This window comes from Ambystoma mexicanum, chromosome 12, assembly GCF_040938575.1.
Source record: "Ambystoma mexicanum isolate Mex_15411 chromosome 12, UKY_AmexF1_1, whole genome shotgun sequence".
NCBI lineage: Eukaryota > Metazoa > Chordata > Amphibia > Caudata > Ambystomatidae > Ambystoma > Ambystoma mexicanum.
In genome coordinates, this window is record NC_090936.1 from 1,240,501,965 (window position 1) to 1,240,517,377 (window position 15,413).

General features: G+C 55.3%; 1 protein-coding gene across 1 annotated transcript in view; it reads left to right on the forward strand.

Moving 5' to 3' along the window:
• LOC138513127 (uncharacterized) overlaps window positions 1-15,413 on the forward strand; it is a 1,268,315-nt gene that overhangs the window by 759,358 nt on the left and 493,544 nt on the right. The window lies entirely within an intron of this gene.

Consider the following 15,413-nt stretch of genomic DNA (forward strand, 5'->3'; position numbering starts at 1 on the left):
GGCAGGGGTGTTATTGCTTCGCTGCACTCCCTGCAGGTCCTGCACCTAGTGCCTGGCAGGGATGTTATTGTTTTGCTGCACTTCTGTGATGTTAATGCTCCTGCAGGTCCTGCACCTAGTGCCTGGCAGGGATGTTATTGCTTCGCTGCACTTCCACTGTGTTAATGTTCCTGCAGGTCCTGCACCTAGTGCCTGGCAGGGGTGTTATTGCTTCGATGCACTTCCATTGTGTTAATGTTCCTGCAGGTCCTGCACCTAGTGCCTGGCAGGGGTGTTATTGCTTTGCTGCACTCCCTGCAGGTCCTGCACCTAGTGCCTGGCAGGGATGTTATTGTTTTGCTGCACTTCTGTGATGTTAATGCTCCTGCAGGTCCTGCACCTAGTGCCTGGCAGGGATGTTATTGCTTTGCTGCACTCCCTGCAGGTCCTGCACCTAGTGCCTGGCAGGGGTGTTATTGCTTCGCTGCACTTCCACTGTGTTAATGTTTCTGCAGGTCCTGCACCTAGTGCCTGGCAGGGGTGTTATTGCTTCGCTGCACTTCCATTGTGTTAATGTTCCTGCAGGTCCTGCACCTAGTGCCTGGCAGGGGTGTTATTGCTTCGGTGCACTTCCACTGTGTTAATGTTCCTGCAGGTCCTGCACCTAGTGCCTGGCAGGGGTGTTATTGCTTTGCTGCACTCCCTGCAGGTCCTGCACCTAGTGCCTGGCAGGGATGTTATTGCTTCGGTGCACTTCCACTGTGTTAATGTTCCTGCAGGTCCTGCACCTAGTGCCTGGCAGGGATGTTATTGCTTCGGTGCACTTCCACTGTGTTAATGTTCCTGCAGGTCCTGCACCTAGTGCCTGGCAGGGGTGTTATTGCTTCGCTGCACTTCCATTGTGTTAATGTTCCTGCAGGTCCTGCACCTAGTGCCTGGCAGGGGTGTTATTGCTTCGCTGCACTCCCTGCAGGTCCTGCACCTAGTGCCTGGCAGGGATGTTATTGTTTTGCTGCACTTCTGTGATGTTAATGCTCCTGCAGGTCCTGCACCTAGTGCCTGGCAGGGGTGTTATTGCTTCGCTGCACTTCCATTGTGTTAATGTTCCTGCAGGTCCTGCACCTAGTGCCTGGCAGGGGTGTTATTGCTTCGCTGCACTCCCTGCAGGTCCTGCACCTAGTGCCTGGCAGGGATGTTATTGTTTTGCTGCACTTCTGTGATGTTAATGCTCCTGCAGGTCCTGCACCTAGTGCCTGGCAGGGATGTTATTGCTTCGCTGCACTTCCACTGTGTTAATGTTCCTGCAGGTCCTGCACCTAGTGCCTGGCAGGGGTGTTATTGCTTCGCTGCACTTCCATTGTGTTAATGTTCCTGCAGGTCCTGCACCTAGTGCCTGGCAGGGGTGTTATTGCTTTGCTGCACTCCCTGCAGGTCCTGCACCTAGTGCCTGGCATGGATGTTATTGCTTTGCTGTACTCTCTGCAGGTCCTGCACCCAGTGCCTGGCAGGGGTGTTATTGCTTCGCTGCACTTCCATTGTGTTAATGTTCCTGCAGGTCCTGCACCTAGTGCCTGGCAGGGGTGTTATTGTTTCGCTACACTCCCTGCAGGTCCTGCACCTAGTGCCTCGCAGGGATGTTATTTTTTTGCTGCACTTCGAGGATGTTAATGTTCCTGCAGCTCCTGCACCTAGTGCCTGGCAGGGATGTTATTGCTTCGCTGCACTCCCACGATTGCAGAACACTCTGAAAGCAGGCTTCAATCTGCCTAATGGACGGCCCTTATCTCTGGGCAGTCTCTGGAAGCACGTGCGGCGGAGCTCAGGCCCCCGGATGATAAGAGCGTCCCTGCCATTGGATGAAAGACAGGGCCGAGGTCTTTAAAAAAGATAAAAATGGCTTTGTCAGGATTCACTTGTGTTGATGAATTTTATGCTGCTAAAATGTGTATATTTCTGTAGAAGGTACAGCCTGTTCACTTGGACTCTTATTCCTGAGCGGTTTTCTAAATGGCCCACAATTCATGTTTAGCTGCGTGTGTTATGCACACGTGACTTGGTGAGTGGGATCCTATCTCTTAGAGCCCCGTCTACATTTCCTGGGCAGCTCAAGTAAAGGTCCCTTTCACTGGGGCTCACCAGGTTCCCTTCTCTCCCCCGAGGCTCCCCGGTTTCCCTTCTCTCCCCCGAGGCTCCCCGGTTCCCCTTCTCTCCCCCGAGGCTCCCCGGTTCCCCTTCTCTCCCCTGGGACAGACAAGTTTACATTCTCTCCCCTGGGGCTCATCAGTTTGCCTTAACTCCCCTAGGGCTCGCCAGTTTCTCATCTCTCCCCTGGGGCTGGCCAGAACCCCTTCTCTCCCCTGGGGCTCACCAGTTTCCCTTCACTCCCCAGTTTCTTTCCTCTCCCCTGGGGCTCACCAGTTCCCCTTTTCTCCCCTGGGGCTCGCCAGTTTTGCTTCTCTCCCCTGGGGCTCACCAGTTCCCCTTCTCTCCCCTGGGGCGGCCCAGTTCCCCTTCTCTCCCCTGGGGCGGCCCAGTTCCCCTTTTCTCCCCTGGGGCTCACCAATTCCCCTTCTCTCCCCTGGGGCGGCCCAGTTCCCCTTTTCTCCCCTGGGGCTCACCAGTTTCCCTCCTCTCCTCTGGTGCTCACCAATGTCCCTTCTCTCCCCTGGGGCACGCCAGTTTCCCTTCTCTCCCCTGGGGCTCCCCAGTTCCCCTTCTCTCCCCTGGGGCCCGCCAGTTTCCCTTATCTCCCCTGGGACTCACCAGTTTCCCTTCTCCCCCCTGGTGCTCGCCAGTTTCCCTTCTATCCCCTGGAGCACGCCAGTTTCCCTTTTCTCCCGGGGACACGCCAGTTTTCCTTCACTCCCCAGTTTCTTTCCTCTCTCCTGGGGCTCACCAGTTTTGCTTCTCTCCCCTGGGGCTCACCAGTTCCCCTTCTCTCCCCCGGTGCAGGCCAGTTCCCCTTTTCTCCCCTGGGGCTCGCCAGTTTTCCTTCACTCCCCAGTTTCTTTCCTCTCCCCTGGGGCTCACCAGTTTTCCTTCTCTCCCCTGGGTCTCACCAGTTCCCCTTCTCTCCCCTGGGGCTCTCGCCGGTTTCCCTTTTCTTCCCTGGGGCTCGCCAGTTTCCGTTCACTCCCCAGGTTCTTTCCTCTCCCCTGGGTCTCGCCAGTTCCCCTTCTCTCCCCTGGGGCTCACCAGTTTCCCTTCTCTCCCCTGGGGCTCGACAATTCCCCTTTTCTCGCCTGGGGCGCACCAGTTCCCCTTCTCTTCCTGGGGCTCGCCAGTTTCCCTTCTCTCTCTGGGGTTCGCCAGTTCCCCTTTTCTCCCCTGGGGCTCGCTAGTTTCCCTTCTCTTCCCTGGGGCCCTTCTCTCCGCTGGGGCTCACCAGTTTCCCACCTTCCCCTGGGGATCACCAGTTTCCCTCCTCTCCCCTGGTGCTCACCAATGTCCCTTCTCTCCCCTGGGGCACGCCAGTTTCCCTTTTCTCCCAGGGGCTCGCCAGTTTCCCTTCACTCCCCAGTTTCTTTCCTCTCCCCTGGGGCTCACCAATTTCCCTTCTCTCCCCTTGTGCTCACCAGTTTCCCTTCTCTCCCCTGGGGCTCGCCAGTTTCCCTTTTCTCCCAAGTTGCTTTCCTCTCCCCTGGGGCTCACCAGTTTTCCTTCTCTCGCCTGGGGCTCACCAGTTCCCCTTCTCTCCCCTGGGGCTCGCCAGTTTCCCTTCTTTCCCCTGGGGCTCACCAGTTTCCCTTCTCTCCCCTGGTACTCGCCAGTTTCCCTTCTCTCCCCTGGGGCTCGCCAGTTTCCCTTTACTCCCCAGTTGCTTTCCTCTCCCCTGGGGCTCACCAGTTTTCCTTCTCTCCCTGGGGCTCACCAATTCCTCGTCTCTCCCCTGGGGCTCACCAGTTCTCCTCTCCCCCGGTGCAGGCCAGTTCCCCTATTCTTCCCTGGTACTTGCCAGTTTCCATTCTCTCCCCTGGGGCTCGCAGGGTTCCATTCTCTCCCCTGTTTCTTTCCTCTCCCCTGGGGCTCGCCAGTTTCCCTTCACTCCCCAGTTTCTTTCCTCTCCCCTGGGGCTCACCAGTTTCCCTTCTCTCCCCTAGGGCTTGCCAGTTTCTTTCCTCTCCCCTGGGGCTCGCCAGTTCCCCTTTTCTCCCCTGGGGCTCGCTAGTTTCCCTTCTCTGCCCTGGGGCTCGCTAGTTTCCCATCTCCCCCCTGAGGATCACCAGTTTCCCTCCTCTCCTCTGGTGCTCACCAATGTCCCTTCTCTCCCCTGGGGCACGCCAGATTCCCTTCTCTCCCCTGGGGCTCCCCAGTTCCCCTTCTCTCCCCTGGGGCCCGCCAGTTTCCCTTATCTCCCCTGGGACTCACCAGTTTCCCTTCTCCCCCCTGGTGCTCGCCAGTTTCCCTTCTATCCCCTGGAGCACGCCAGTTTCCCTTTTCTCCCGGGGGCACGCCAGTTTCCCTTCACTCCCCAGTTTCTTTCCTCTCTCCTGGGGCTCACCAGTTTTGCTTCTCTCCCCTGGGGCTCACCAGTTCCCCTTCTCTCCCCCCGTGCAGGCCAGTTCCCCTTTTCTCCCCTGGGGCTCGCCAGTTTTCCTTCACTCCCCAGTTTCTTTCCTCTCCCCTGGGGCTCACCAGTTTTCCTTCTCGCCCCTGGGTCTCACCAGTTCCCCTTCTCTCTCTGGGGTTCGCCAGTTCCCCTTTTCTCCCCTGGGGCTCGCTAGTTTCCCTTCTCTTCCCTGGGGCCCTTCTCTCCGCTGGGGCTCACCAGTTTCCCACTTTCCCCTGGGGATCACCAGTTTCCCTCCTCTCCCCTGGTGCTCACCAATGTCCCTTCTCTCCCCTGGGGCACGCCAGTTTACCTTTTCTCCCGGGGGCTGGCCAGTTTCCCTTCACTCCACAGTTTCTTTCCTCTCCCCTGGGGCTCACCAATTTCCCTTCTCTCCCCTTGTGCTCACCAGTTTCCCTTCTCTCCCCTGGGGCTCGCCAGTTTCCCTTTTCTCCCAAGTTGCTTTCCTCTCCCCTGGGGCTCACCAGTTTTCCTTCTCTCGCCTGGGGCTCACCAGTTCCCCTTCTCTCCCCTGGGGCTCGCCAGTTTCCCTTCTTTCCCCTGGGGCTCACCAGTTTCCCTTCTCTCCCCTGGTACTCGCCAGTTTCCCTTCTCTCCCCTGGGGCTCGCCAGTTTCCCTTTACTCCCCAGTTGCTTTCCTCTCCCCTGGGGCTCACCGGTTTTCCTTCTCTCCCTGGGGCTCACCAATTCCCCGTCTCTCCCCTGGGGCTCACCAGTTCTCCTCTCCCCCGGTGCAGGCCAGTTCCCCTATTCTTCCCTGGTACTTGCCAGTTTCCATTCTCTCCCCTGGGGCTCACAGGTTTCCATTCTCTCCCCTGTTTCTTTCCTCTCCCCTGGGGCTCGCCAGTTTCCCTTCACTCCCCAGTTTCTTTCCTCTCCCCTGGGGCTCACCAGTTTCCCTTCTCTCCCCTAGGGCTTGCCAGTTTCTTTCCTCTCCCCTGGGGCTCACCAGTTCCCCTTTTCTCCCCTGGGGCTCGCTAGTTTCCCTTCTCTGCCCTGGGGCTCGCTATTTCCCATCTCCCCCCTGAGGATCACCAGTTTCCCTCCTCTCCTCTGGTGCTCACCAATGTCCCTTCTCTCCCCTGGGGCACGCCAGTTTCCCTTCTCTCCCCTGGGGCTCCCCAGTTCCCCTTCTCTCCCCTGGGGCCCGCCAGTTTCCCTTATCTCCCCTGGGACTCACCAGTTTCCCTTCTCCCCCCTGGTGCTCGCCAGTTTCCCTTCTATCCCCTGGAGCACGCCAGTCTCCCTTTTCTCCCGGGGGCACGCCAGTTTCCCTTCACTCCCCAGTTTCTTTCCTCTCTCCTGGGGCTCACCAGTTTTGCTCCTCTCCCCTGGGGCTCACCAGTTCCCCTTCTCTCCCCCCATGCAGGCCAGTTCCCCTTTTCTCCCCTGGGGCTCGCCAGTTTTCCTTCACTCCCCAGTTTCTTTCCCCTCCCCTGGGGCTCACCAGTTTTCCTTCTCTCCCCTGGGTCTCACCAGTTCCCCTTCTCTCCCCTGGGGCTCTCGCCGGTTTCCCTTTTCTTCCCTGGGGCTCGCCAGTTTCCGTTCACTCCCCAGGTTCTTTCCTCTCCCCTGGGTCTCGCAAGTTCCCCTTCTCTCCCCTGGGGCTCACCAGTTTCCCTTCTCTCCCCTGGGGCTCGACAGTTCCCCTTTTCTCCCCTGGGGCGCACCAGTTCCCCTTCTCTTCCTGGGGCTCGCCAGTTTCCCTTCTCTCTCTGGGGTTCGCCAGTTCCCCTTTTCTCCCCTGGGGCTCGCTAGTTTCCCTTCTCTTCCCTGGGGCCGTTCTCTCCGCTGGGGCTCACCAGTTTCCCACCTTCCCCTGGGGATCACCAGTTTCCCTCCTCTCCCCTGGTGCTCACCAATGTCCCTTCTCTCCCCTGGGGCACGCCAGTTTCCCTTTTCTCCCGGGGGCTGGCCAGTTTCCCTTCACTCCACAGTTTCTTTCCTCTCCCCTGGGGCTCACCAATTTCCCTTCTCTCCCCTTGTGCTCACCAGTTTCCCTTCTCTCCCCTGGGGCTCGCCAGTTTCCCTTTTCTCCCAAGTTGCTTTCCTCTCCCCTGGGGCTCACCAGTTTTCCTTCTCTCGCCTGGGGCTCACCAGTTCCCCTTCTATCCCCTGGGGCTCGCCAGTTTCCCATCTTTCCCCTGGGGCTCACCAGTTTCCCTTCTCTCCCCTGGTACTCGCCAGTTTCCCTTCTCTCCCCTGGGGCTCACCAGTTTTCCTTCTCTCCCTGGGGCTCACCAATTCCCCGTCTCTCCCCTGGGGCTCACCAGTTCTCCTCTCCCCCGGTGCAGGCCAGTTCCCCTATTCTTCCCTGGTACTTGCCAGTTTCCATTCTCTCCCCTGGGGCTCGCAGGTTTCCATTCTCTCCCCTGTTTCTTTCCTCTCCCCTGGGGCTCGCCAGTTTCCCTTCACTCCCCAGTTTCTTTCCTCTCCCCTGGGGCTCACCAGTTTCCCTTCTCTCCCCTAGGGCTTGCCAGTTTCTTTCCTCTCCCCTGGGGCTCGCCAGTTCCCCTTTTCTCCCCTGGGGCTCGCTAGTTTCCCTTCTCTGCCCTGGGGCTCGCTAGTTTCCCATCTCCCCCCTGAGGATCACCAGTTTCCCTCCTCTCCTCTGGTGCTCACCAATGTCCCTTCTCTCCCCTGGGGCACGCCAGTTTCCCTTCTCTCCCCTGGGGCTCCCCAGTTCCCCTTCTCTCCCCTGGGGCCCGCCAGTTTCCCTTATCTCCCCTGGGACTCACCAGTTTCCCTTCTCCCCCCTGGTGCTCGCCAGTTTCCCTTCTATCCCCTGGAGCACGCCAGTCTCCCTTTTCTCCCGGGGGCACGCCAGTTTCCCTTCACTCCCCAGTTTCTTTCCTCTCTCCTGGGGCTCACCAGTTTTGCTTCTCTCCCCTGGGGCTCACCAGTTCCCCTTCTCTCCCCCCATGCAGGCCAGTTCCCCTTTTCTCCCCTGGGGCTCGCCAGTTTTCCTTCACTCCCCAGTTTCTTTCCTCTCCCCTGGGGCTCACCAGTTTTCCTTCTCTCCTCTGGGTCTCACCAGTTCCCCTTCTCTCCCCTGGGGCTCTCGCCGGTTTCCCTTTTCTTCCCTGGGGCTCGCCAGTTTCCGTTCACTCCCCAGGTTCTTTCCTCTCCCCTGGGTCTCGCCAGTTCCCCTTCTCTCCCCTGGGGCTCACCAGTTTCCCTTCTCTCCCCTGGGGCTCGACAGTTCCCCTTTTCTCCCCTGGGGCGCACCAGTTCCCCTTCTCTTCCTGGGGCTCGCCAGTTTCCCTTCTCTCTCTGGGGTTCGCCAGTTCCCCTTTTCTCCCCTGGGGCTCACTAGTTTCCCTTCTCTTCCCTGGGGCCGTTCTCTCCGCTGGGGCTCACCAGTTTCCCACCTTCCCCTGGGGATCACCAGTTTCCCTCCTCTCCCCTGGTGCTCACCAATGTCCCTTCTCTCCCCTGGGGCACGCCGGTTTACCTTTTCTCCCGGGGGCTGGCCAGTTTCCCTTCACTCCACAGTTTCTTTCCTCTCCCCTGGGGCTCACCAATTTCCCTTCTCTCCCCTTGTGCTCACCAGTTTCCCTTCTCTCCCCTGGGGCTCGCCAGTTTCCCTTTTCTCCCAAGTTGCTTTCCTCTCCCCTGGGGCTCACCAGTTTTCCTTCTCTCGCCTGGGGCTCACCAGTTCCCCTTCTCTCCCCTGGGGCTCGCCAGTTTCCCTTCTTTCCCCTGGGGCTCACCAGTTTCCCTTCTCTCCCCTGGTACTCGCCAGTTTCCCTTCTCTCCCCTGGGGCTCGCCAGTTTCCCTTTACTCCCCAGTTGCTTTCCTCTCCCCTGGGGCTCACCAGTTTTCCTTCTCTCCCTGGGGCTCACCAATTCCCCGTCTCTCCCCTGGGGCTCACCAGTTCTCCTCTCCCCCGGTGCAGGCCAGTTCCCCTATTCTTCCCTGGTACTTGCCAGTTTCCATTCTCTCCCCTGGGGCTCGCAGGTTTCCATTCTCTCCCCTGTTTCTTTCCTCTCCCCTGGGGCTCGCCAGTTTCCCTTCACTCCCCAGTTTCTTTCCTCTCCCCTGGGGCTCACCAGTTTCCCTTCTCTCCCCTAGGGCTTGCCAGTTTCTTTCCTCTCCCCTGGGGCTCGCCAGTTCCCCTTTTCTCCCCTGGGGCTCGCTAGTTTCCCTTCTCTGCCCTGGGGCTCGCTAGTTTCCCATCTCCCCCCTGAGGATCACCAGTTTCCCTCCTCTCCTCTGGTGCTCACCAATGTCCCTTCTCTCCCCTGGGGCACGCCAGTTTCCCTTCTCTCCCCTGGGGCTCCCCAGTTCCCCTTCTCTCCCCTGGGGCCCGCCAGTTTCCCTTATCTCCCCTGGGACTCACCAGTTTCCCTTCTCCCCCCTGGTGCTCGCCAGTTTCCCTTCTATCCCCTGGAGCACGCCAGTCTCCCTTTTCTCCCGGGGGCACGCCAGTTTCCCTTCACTCCCCAGTTTCTTTCCTCTCTCCTGGGGCTCACCAGTTTTGCTTCTCTCCCCTGGGGCTCACCAGTTCCCCTTCTCTCCCCCCATGCAGGCCAGTTCCCCTTTTCTCCCCTGGGGCTCGCCAGTTTTCCTTCACTCCCCAGTTTCTTTCCTCTCCCCTGGGGCTCACCAGTTTTCCTTCTCTCCCCTGGGTCTCACCAGTTCCCCTTCTCTCCGCTGGGGCTCTCGCCGGTTTCCCTTTTCTTCCCTGGGGCTCGCCAGTTTCCGTTCACTCCCCAGGTTCTTTCCTCTCCCCTGGGTCTCGCCAGTTCCCCTTCTCTCCCCTGGGGCTCACCAGTTTCCCTTCTCTCCCCTGGGGCTCGACAGTTCCCCTTTTCTCCCCTGGGGCTCGCCAGTTTCCCTTCTCTCTCTGGGGTTCGCCAGTTCCCCTTTTCTCCCCTGGGGCTCGCTAGTTTCCCTTCTCTTCCCTGGGGCCGTTCTCTCCGCTGGGGCTCACCAGTTTCCCACCTTCCCCTGGGGATCACCAGTTTCCCTCCTCTCCCCTGGTGCTCACCAATGTCCCTTCTCTCCCCTGGGGCACGCCAGTTTCCCTTTTCTCCCGGGGGCTCGCCAGTTTCCCTTCACTCCCCAGTTTCTTTCCTCTCCCCTGGGGCTCACCAATTTCCCTTCTCGCCCCTTGTGCTCACCAGTTTCCCTTCTCTCCCCTGGGGCTCGCCAGTTTCCCTTTTCTCCCAAGTTGCTTTCCTCTCCCCTGGGGCTCACCAGTTTTCCTTCTCTCGCCTGGGGCTCACCAGTTCCCCTTCTCTCCCATGGGGCTCGCCAGTTTCCCTTCTTTCCCCTGGGGCTCACCAGTTTCCCTTCTCTCCCCTGGTACTCGCCAGTTTCCCTTCTCTCCCCTGGGGCTCACCAGTTTCCCTTTACTCCCCAGTTGCTTTCCTCTCCCCTGGGGCTCACCAGTTTTCCTTCTCTCCCTGGGGCTCACCAATTCCCCGTCTCTCCCCTGGGGCTCACCAGTTCTCCTCTCCCCCGGTGCAGGCCAGTTCCCCTATTCTTCCCTGGTACTTGCCAGTTTCCATTCTCTCCCCTGAGGCTCGCCAGTTTCCATTCTCTCCCCTGTTTCTTTCCTCTCCCCTGGGGTTCGCCAGTTTCCCTTCACTCCCCAGTTTCTTTCCTCTCCCTTGGGGCTCGCCAGTTCCCCTTTTCTCCCCTGGGGCTCGCTAGTTTCCCTTCTCTGCCCTGGGGCTCGCTAGTTTCCCATCTCCCCCCTGAGGATCACCAGTTTCCCTCCTCTCCCCTGGTGCTCACCAATGTCCCTTCTCTCCCCTGGGGCACGCAAGTTTCCCTTCTCTCCCCTGGGGCTCACCAGTTCCCCTTCTCTCCCCTGGGGCCCGCCAGTTTCCCGTATCTCCCCTGGGACTCACCAGTTTCCCTTCTCCCCCCTGGTGCTCGCCAGTTTCCCTTCTATCCCCTGGGGCTCACCAGTTCCCCTTTTCTCCCCTGGGACTTGCTAGTTTTCCTTCACTCCCTAGTTTCTTTCCTCTCCCCTGGGGCTCACCAGTTCCCCTTCTCTCCCCCGGGGCTTGCCAGTTTTCCTTCACTCCCCAGTTTCTTTCCTCTCCCCTGGGGCTCACCAGTTTCCCTTCTCCCCCCTGGGGCTCGCCAGTTTCCCTTCACTCCCCAGTTTCTTTCCTCTCCCCTGGTGCTCACCAATGTCCCTTCTCTCCCCTGGGGCACGCCAGTTTCCCTTTTCTCCCGGGGGCTCGCCAGTTTCCCTTCACTCCCCAGTTTCTTTCCTCTCCCCTAGGGCTCACCAGTTCCCCTTCTCTCCCCTGGGGCTCGCCAGTTTCCCTTCTCTCCCCTGGGGCTCACCAGTTTCCCTTCTCTCCCCTGGTACTCGCCAGTTTCCCTTCTCTCCCCTGGGGCTCACCAGTTTCCCTTTACTCCCCAGTTGCTTTGCTCTCCCCTGGGGCTCACCAGTTTTCCTTCTCTCCCTGGGGCTCACCAGTTCCCCGTCTCTCCCCTGGGGCTCACCAGTTTCCCTTCTCTCCCCTGGGGCTCACCAGTTTCCCTTTACTCCCCAGTTGCTTTCCTCTCCCCTGGGGCTCACCAGTTTTCCTTCTCTCCCTGGGGCTCGCCAGTTTCCCTTCTCTCCCCTGGGGCTCACCAGTTTTCCTTCTCTCGCCTGGGGCTCACCAGTTTCCCTTCTCTCCCTGGGGCTCACCAGTTTTCCTTCTCTCCCTGGGGCTCGCCAGTTTCCCTTCTCTCCCCTGGGGCTCACCAGTTTTCCTTCTCTCCCTGGGGCTCACCAGTTTTCCTTCTCTCCCTGGGGCTCGCCAGTTTCCCTTCTCGCCCCTGGGGCTCACCAGTTTTCCTTCTCTCGCCTGGGGCTCCCCAGTTTCCCTTCTCTCCCCTGGGGCTCAACAGTTCCCCTTCTCTCCCCGGGGGCTCGCCAGTTTCCCTTCACTCCCCAGTTTCTTTTCTTCCCCTTCTCTCCCCCGGGGCTCTCCAGTTTGCCTCCCCTGGGCCTCACAAGTTTCCCTTTTCTCGCTCCCTTTAGTGAGCTGAAGAGCAGGAGGGCCCTGAGACACAGCACTGCCTGCAAGAGCAGCTCTTTGGTGTAATCATGGCACCTAGCCAGAAGGGCTGCCTTGCTGCTGAACGCCTCACTCTACATGTTCTCAATTATAGAAGTCATCAGATGAATACATTCAATTATATTTGATCATTGGCAGGTGGTAAACATTGAAAGGAAAGTGGCACTAATTCTGTTACTGACACTTTTCCCACTACCTTTCTGAACCGCCAAATTGTGGAGGAGGTAACTTTGACTGGAGGCATCTCCTCCACTTTACTGACAAAGATTGGAGAAATTACTGGGGGCAGAAAACCCACCTGTGATGAGTCATACAAATCCCCCAGAGAGTCCTAGGGACTGGGGACTAACACCGCCACCACCCACTCTCAAGCTGGTGGTAACTGTGCCAGGTAGTGGAATCCGCGTTTGGCAGCAACCCCCAGGAATTACCACCAAACTCAGAAGAACCCCTCTGTATGTTGACATCAAGGCACCACCCAGATGAAGACAGCAAGGTGGAGAGCAGTTACTTTGTGATACATGTATGAAAAGATACGTCATGGTGTTGTCATAGGCGTGGTTGCCAGCAGAGGGCACCACAGGGCACACCCCATCCACTGGCAACCAACGCATCTGATCAGTCAAGCAAGATCTCACACACACATGTGCTGAGCTTGGAAACCTCGCAGACAATAACTCCCCAGGCTTCCCTGTGATAGCGCTCTTCTTATTTTCCAATGATGAAAGACATATGTCAGGTGGGGGCTGAGAGGACATGACTGTGCAGTTAGGGCTGCACACCCATTGGTGGCAGGACCAGCAATGATTTCAATCTGGCTGGTCGACTTCATGAGTGATGCACAGGAACAGAACACGGATGGCGTGCAAGGTTTCTGAACACTTGTATATGGGGCTTTGGAATCTCAGGTTTATCGCATTTAGACTCCATGTGATGGGAATGCGCACGGCTGAAGATGAAGGGGATGACAACGTTTTGGGCTTTCTTAAGGTTTAGTAATTGGGTGTGTGAGGACCCTGACAAAGAGGCCATGTCAGGAGTTCAGGCAGCCTATGGCCATCACTTGATGAGGGGAACAGCTATTTATCAGAATCTGTTTACCATCATCTTCTCTCTAAAATACCTGTCGCCACGACCACTTCCGCTCCATCATAAAGTGTGTCTTGGGCTCAGGGCTGTTGATATCCTTGTAAATTCATGAGAGTTGCTCTCTTTTGCTTGCCTCTGTATGTTTATCGGATGCATGTCTTTACTCCACCTGCATTCACTTCTCCATACATTCATCAAGTCACATTCACTTCTCTGTACATTCATCAAGTCACATTCACTTCTCTGTACATTCACTGAGTCTTTTTTATTATTTTTTTATTTTTTTATTTTATTGTACGATGTTTACAAGAAACCTTTAAAAAAAAAAAGACTTTAAGAAGTGAAAAGACATTCATTACATTTATATTTCAATTATACTAACAAACATTAAAACATAGATCCAATTTCCAGTTAAAATTTTCCAGCGAATAAGGGACAGATTTAAATTTAAATTTGAAAGGTTCAGTGCAAAGTACAGTGCAACATTAGAGAATATACCGACATTAAACATTTTTCTAAAATTTTCGTAGTTCTAAGAAAAATGTCATTAAAAAAACAGGCATAATTATAAGCACGGGGCATATAAATCTAAAGCTTTGATAAAACCAGCCACAGCAAGTCCATCCTTAATATTTGAAATAGAGAGACACTGTGACCAAATCAGATGTCCGCCCCCATTTGCCCCATTACATTAAAACGACCTAAATATTTGTCCCTTAAAGATATCAAGGCAGTATATTCTAAAAAGAGATGCCGAGCAGTTTCAATCACCCCCAGAGTTTTGCAAAAACGACAGATGGGATCCACATCTGAAAACTCCTTCCTTTTATGTAGAACTTCTCGAGTCGGAAGGAGATTCCATCTGAGTTTAATGAGAAGGGAGCGATAATATCTGTTGGGAAATTGATTCAGAATAAAAGACAACAGGCCTCTTTTCTTATGGTCAAATTTTAAATCTCTCAGGGAGGAATACGAATGTAGTTTATCAATAGTGTTACTCCAGTCATGACTGAAAAGACACTCCTTGACCTTGTTGAGATTCGTTAGTAGGGTATCCCTATCAGACGAAATATCCAACAAGGTCTTGTCACAGAAATCACTAAAAGCGTTAAAATATAGATTCTGGACTGAAGGTCCCTGAGAAGAAATCATATGGCCCACATCAGCATAAAGGGTATCAGGTTTGGGAGAGAGCAGAGCGGAAAAAAGTGAAAGAACCCTCCAGAGAATTCTGGCTCGGAATGAGACTAACCCTAGTTCATACCTAATAGCCGCAGTTGGAATGGAATTTGGCAGTTTTAGAATTTTCCTCCAATAGATACCCTCAAGAGAGTCCCAGAAAGTCAAAAGTGCCGAGTAGTGGAGTTCCATTCCATACAGAAGCTTTGTAATAACCTTACCCTTAAAGAAATCTACTACAGGCTTAAGGGAGAACATGCCATATTTATTGTCTAGTCTAAGGGATTGGGAGATGAGTGGGAGCAGTTTGTGTCTAAGAAATCGTCTACGTTCGATCGCCAAGGGTTGGGCCAGAATCAGATAACCAAGATAGACGATTTTATTTGCTCTAATTATATTTTCACCACCTATTTTCCATACTTTGTTATTCCCCATTCTCTTCTTAGAGAAGACCATAGTACGGGTTTTGCTCGGGTTAATCTTAAACCCATTATCTGTGGCGTATTCTTCAAATTTGCAGATGAGCCTCTGCAGGCCCACTTTAGTTTGATCAAAAAGAAGAAAATCGTCGGCATAAGCCACCCATGAGAGCCTCAGATCCCCTAGTTTAGCACTCACCATGCCTGCATTTCTCAGAAAGTCAAGTCATCAACATCAGCCATATAGAGGATAAAGAGACAGGGAGCTAACGAGCAACCCTGTCTCACCCCAATACGTGTCCTTATCCTTCTGGAGAGGGTTCCTGCCAAGTCAAGCCTGATATGGACCCCAGAGTTTTCATACATAGCCATAATAAGAGTTAAAAGCCCGGCCGGAATACCCCATTTGGCTAATTTTTCCCATAGTCTTGACCTGATAACCAGGTCAAAAGCATTTGACAGGTCAATAGATGCAACGTAAAGAGAACCATCATATTTACCCCAAGTGGAAGTCTGCAGGGCGCTGAGAATAAGACCATTAAGATTAGTTGAGTGGCCTCTCCTAAAGCCGGTTTGATGTTTGGGGAGAATATGATTTTCCCTGATCCAAACGTTAAGGTGGGAGAGCAACAAAGAGGCAAAAAGCTTGCAATCCGCATCAATAAGTGAAATAGGCCTGTCATTTTTGACCTCGTTACGCAAGCCTCTTTTAAAGATTGGAACAAAATGAGCAGTTTGCCAACTAATGGGTACCTTTCCAGACTTAACAACATCTTGAAAAAGCAAAGAAAGAAGGTTAGCCCAGAGATCTGGCTCAGCTTTAAATGTATTGTTAGTGAGGGCATTAGGCGCCGGAGCCCTAGATTTCTTGGCTTTGGAGATGAGTCCTAGTACTGTCGCGGAATCAGTAGGAGGCTTCCATGGGTCCCTAGAGGGGTTGTTCTCCAGAAGACAGAGAACTAATCCATCACCCCCAATATCAAAGAGTTTAGTATAATGCTCAACCCATTGAACCTCAGGGATGGCATTCAACTGGTCGGTCACCGCCGCATTGTCTAAGCAGGATACCGTAACCCAAAATGCCCTCAGATCTCGTTTTATGAGCACTACAAGCATATGCTCTGCGTCATTTTGTAGCATAA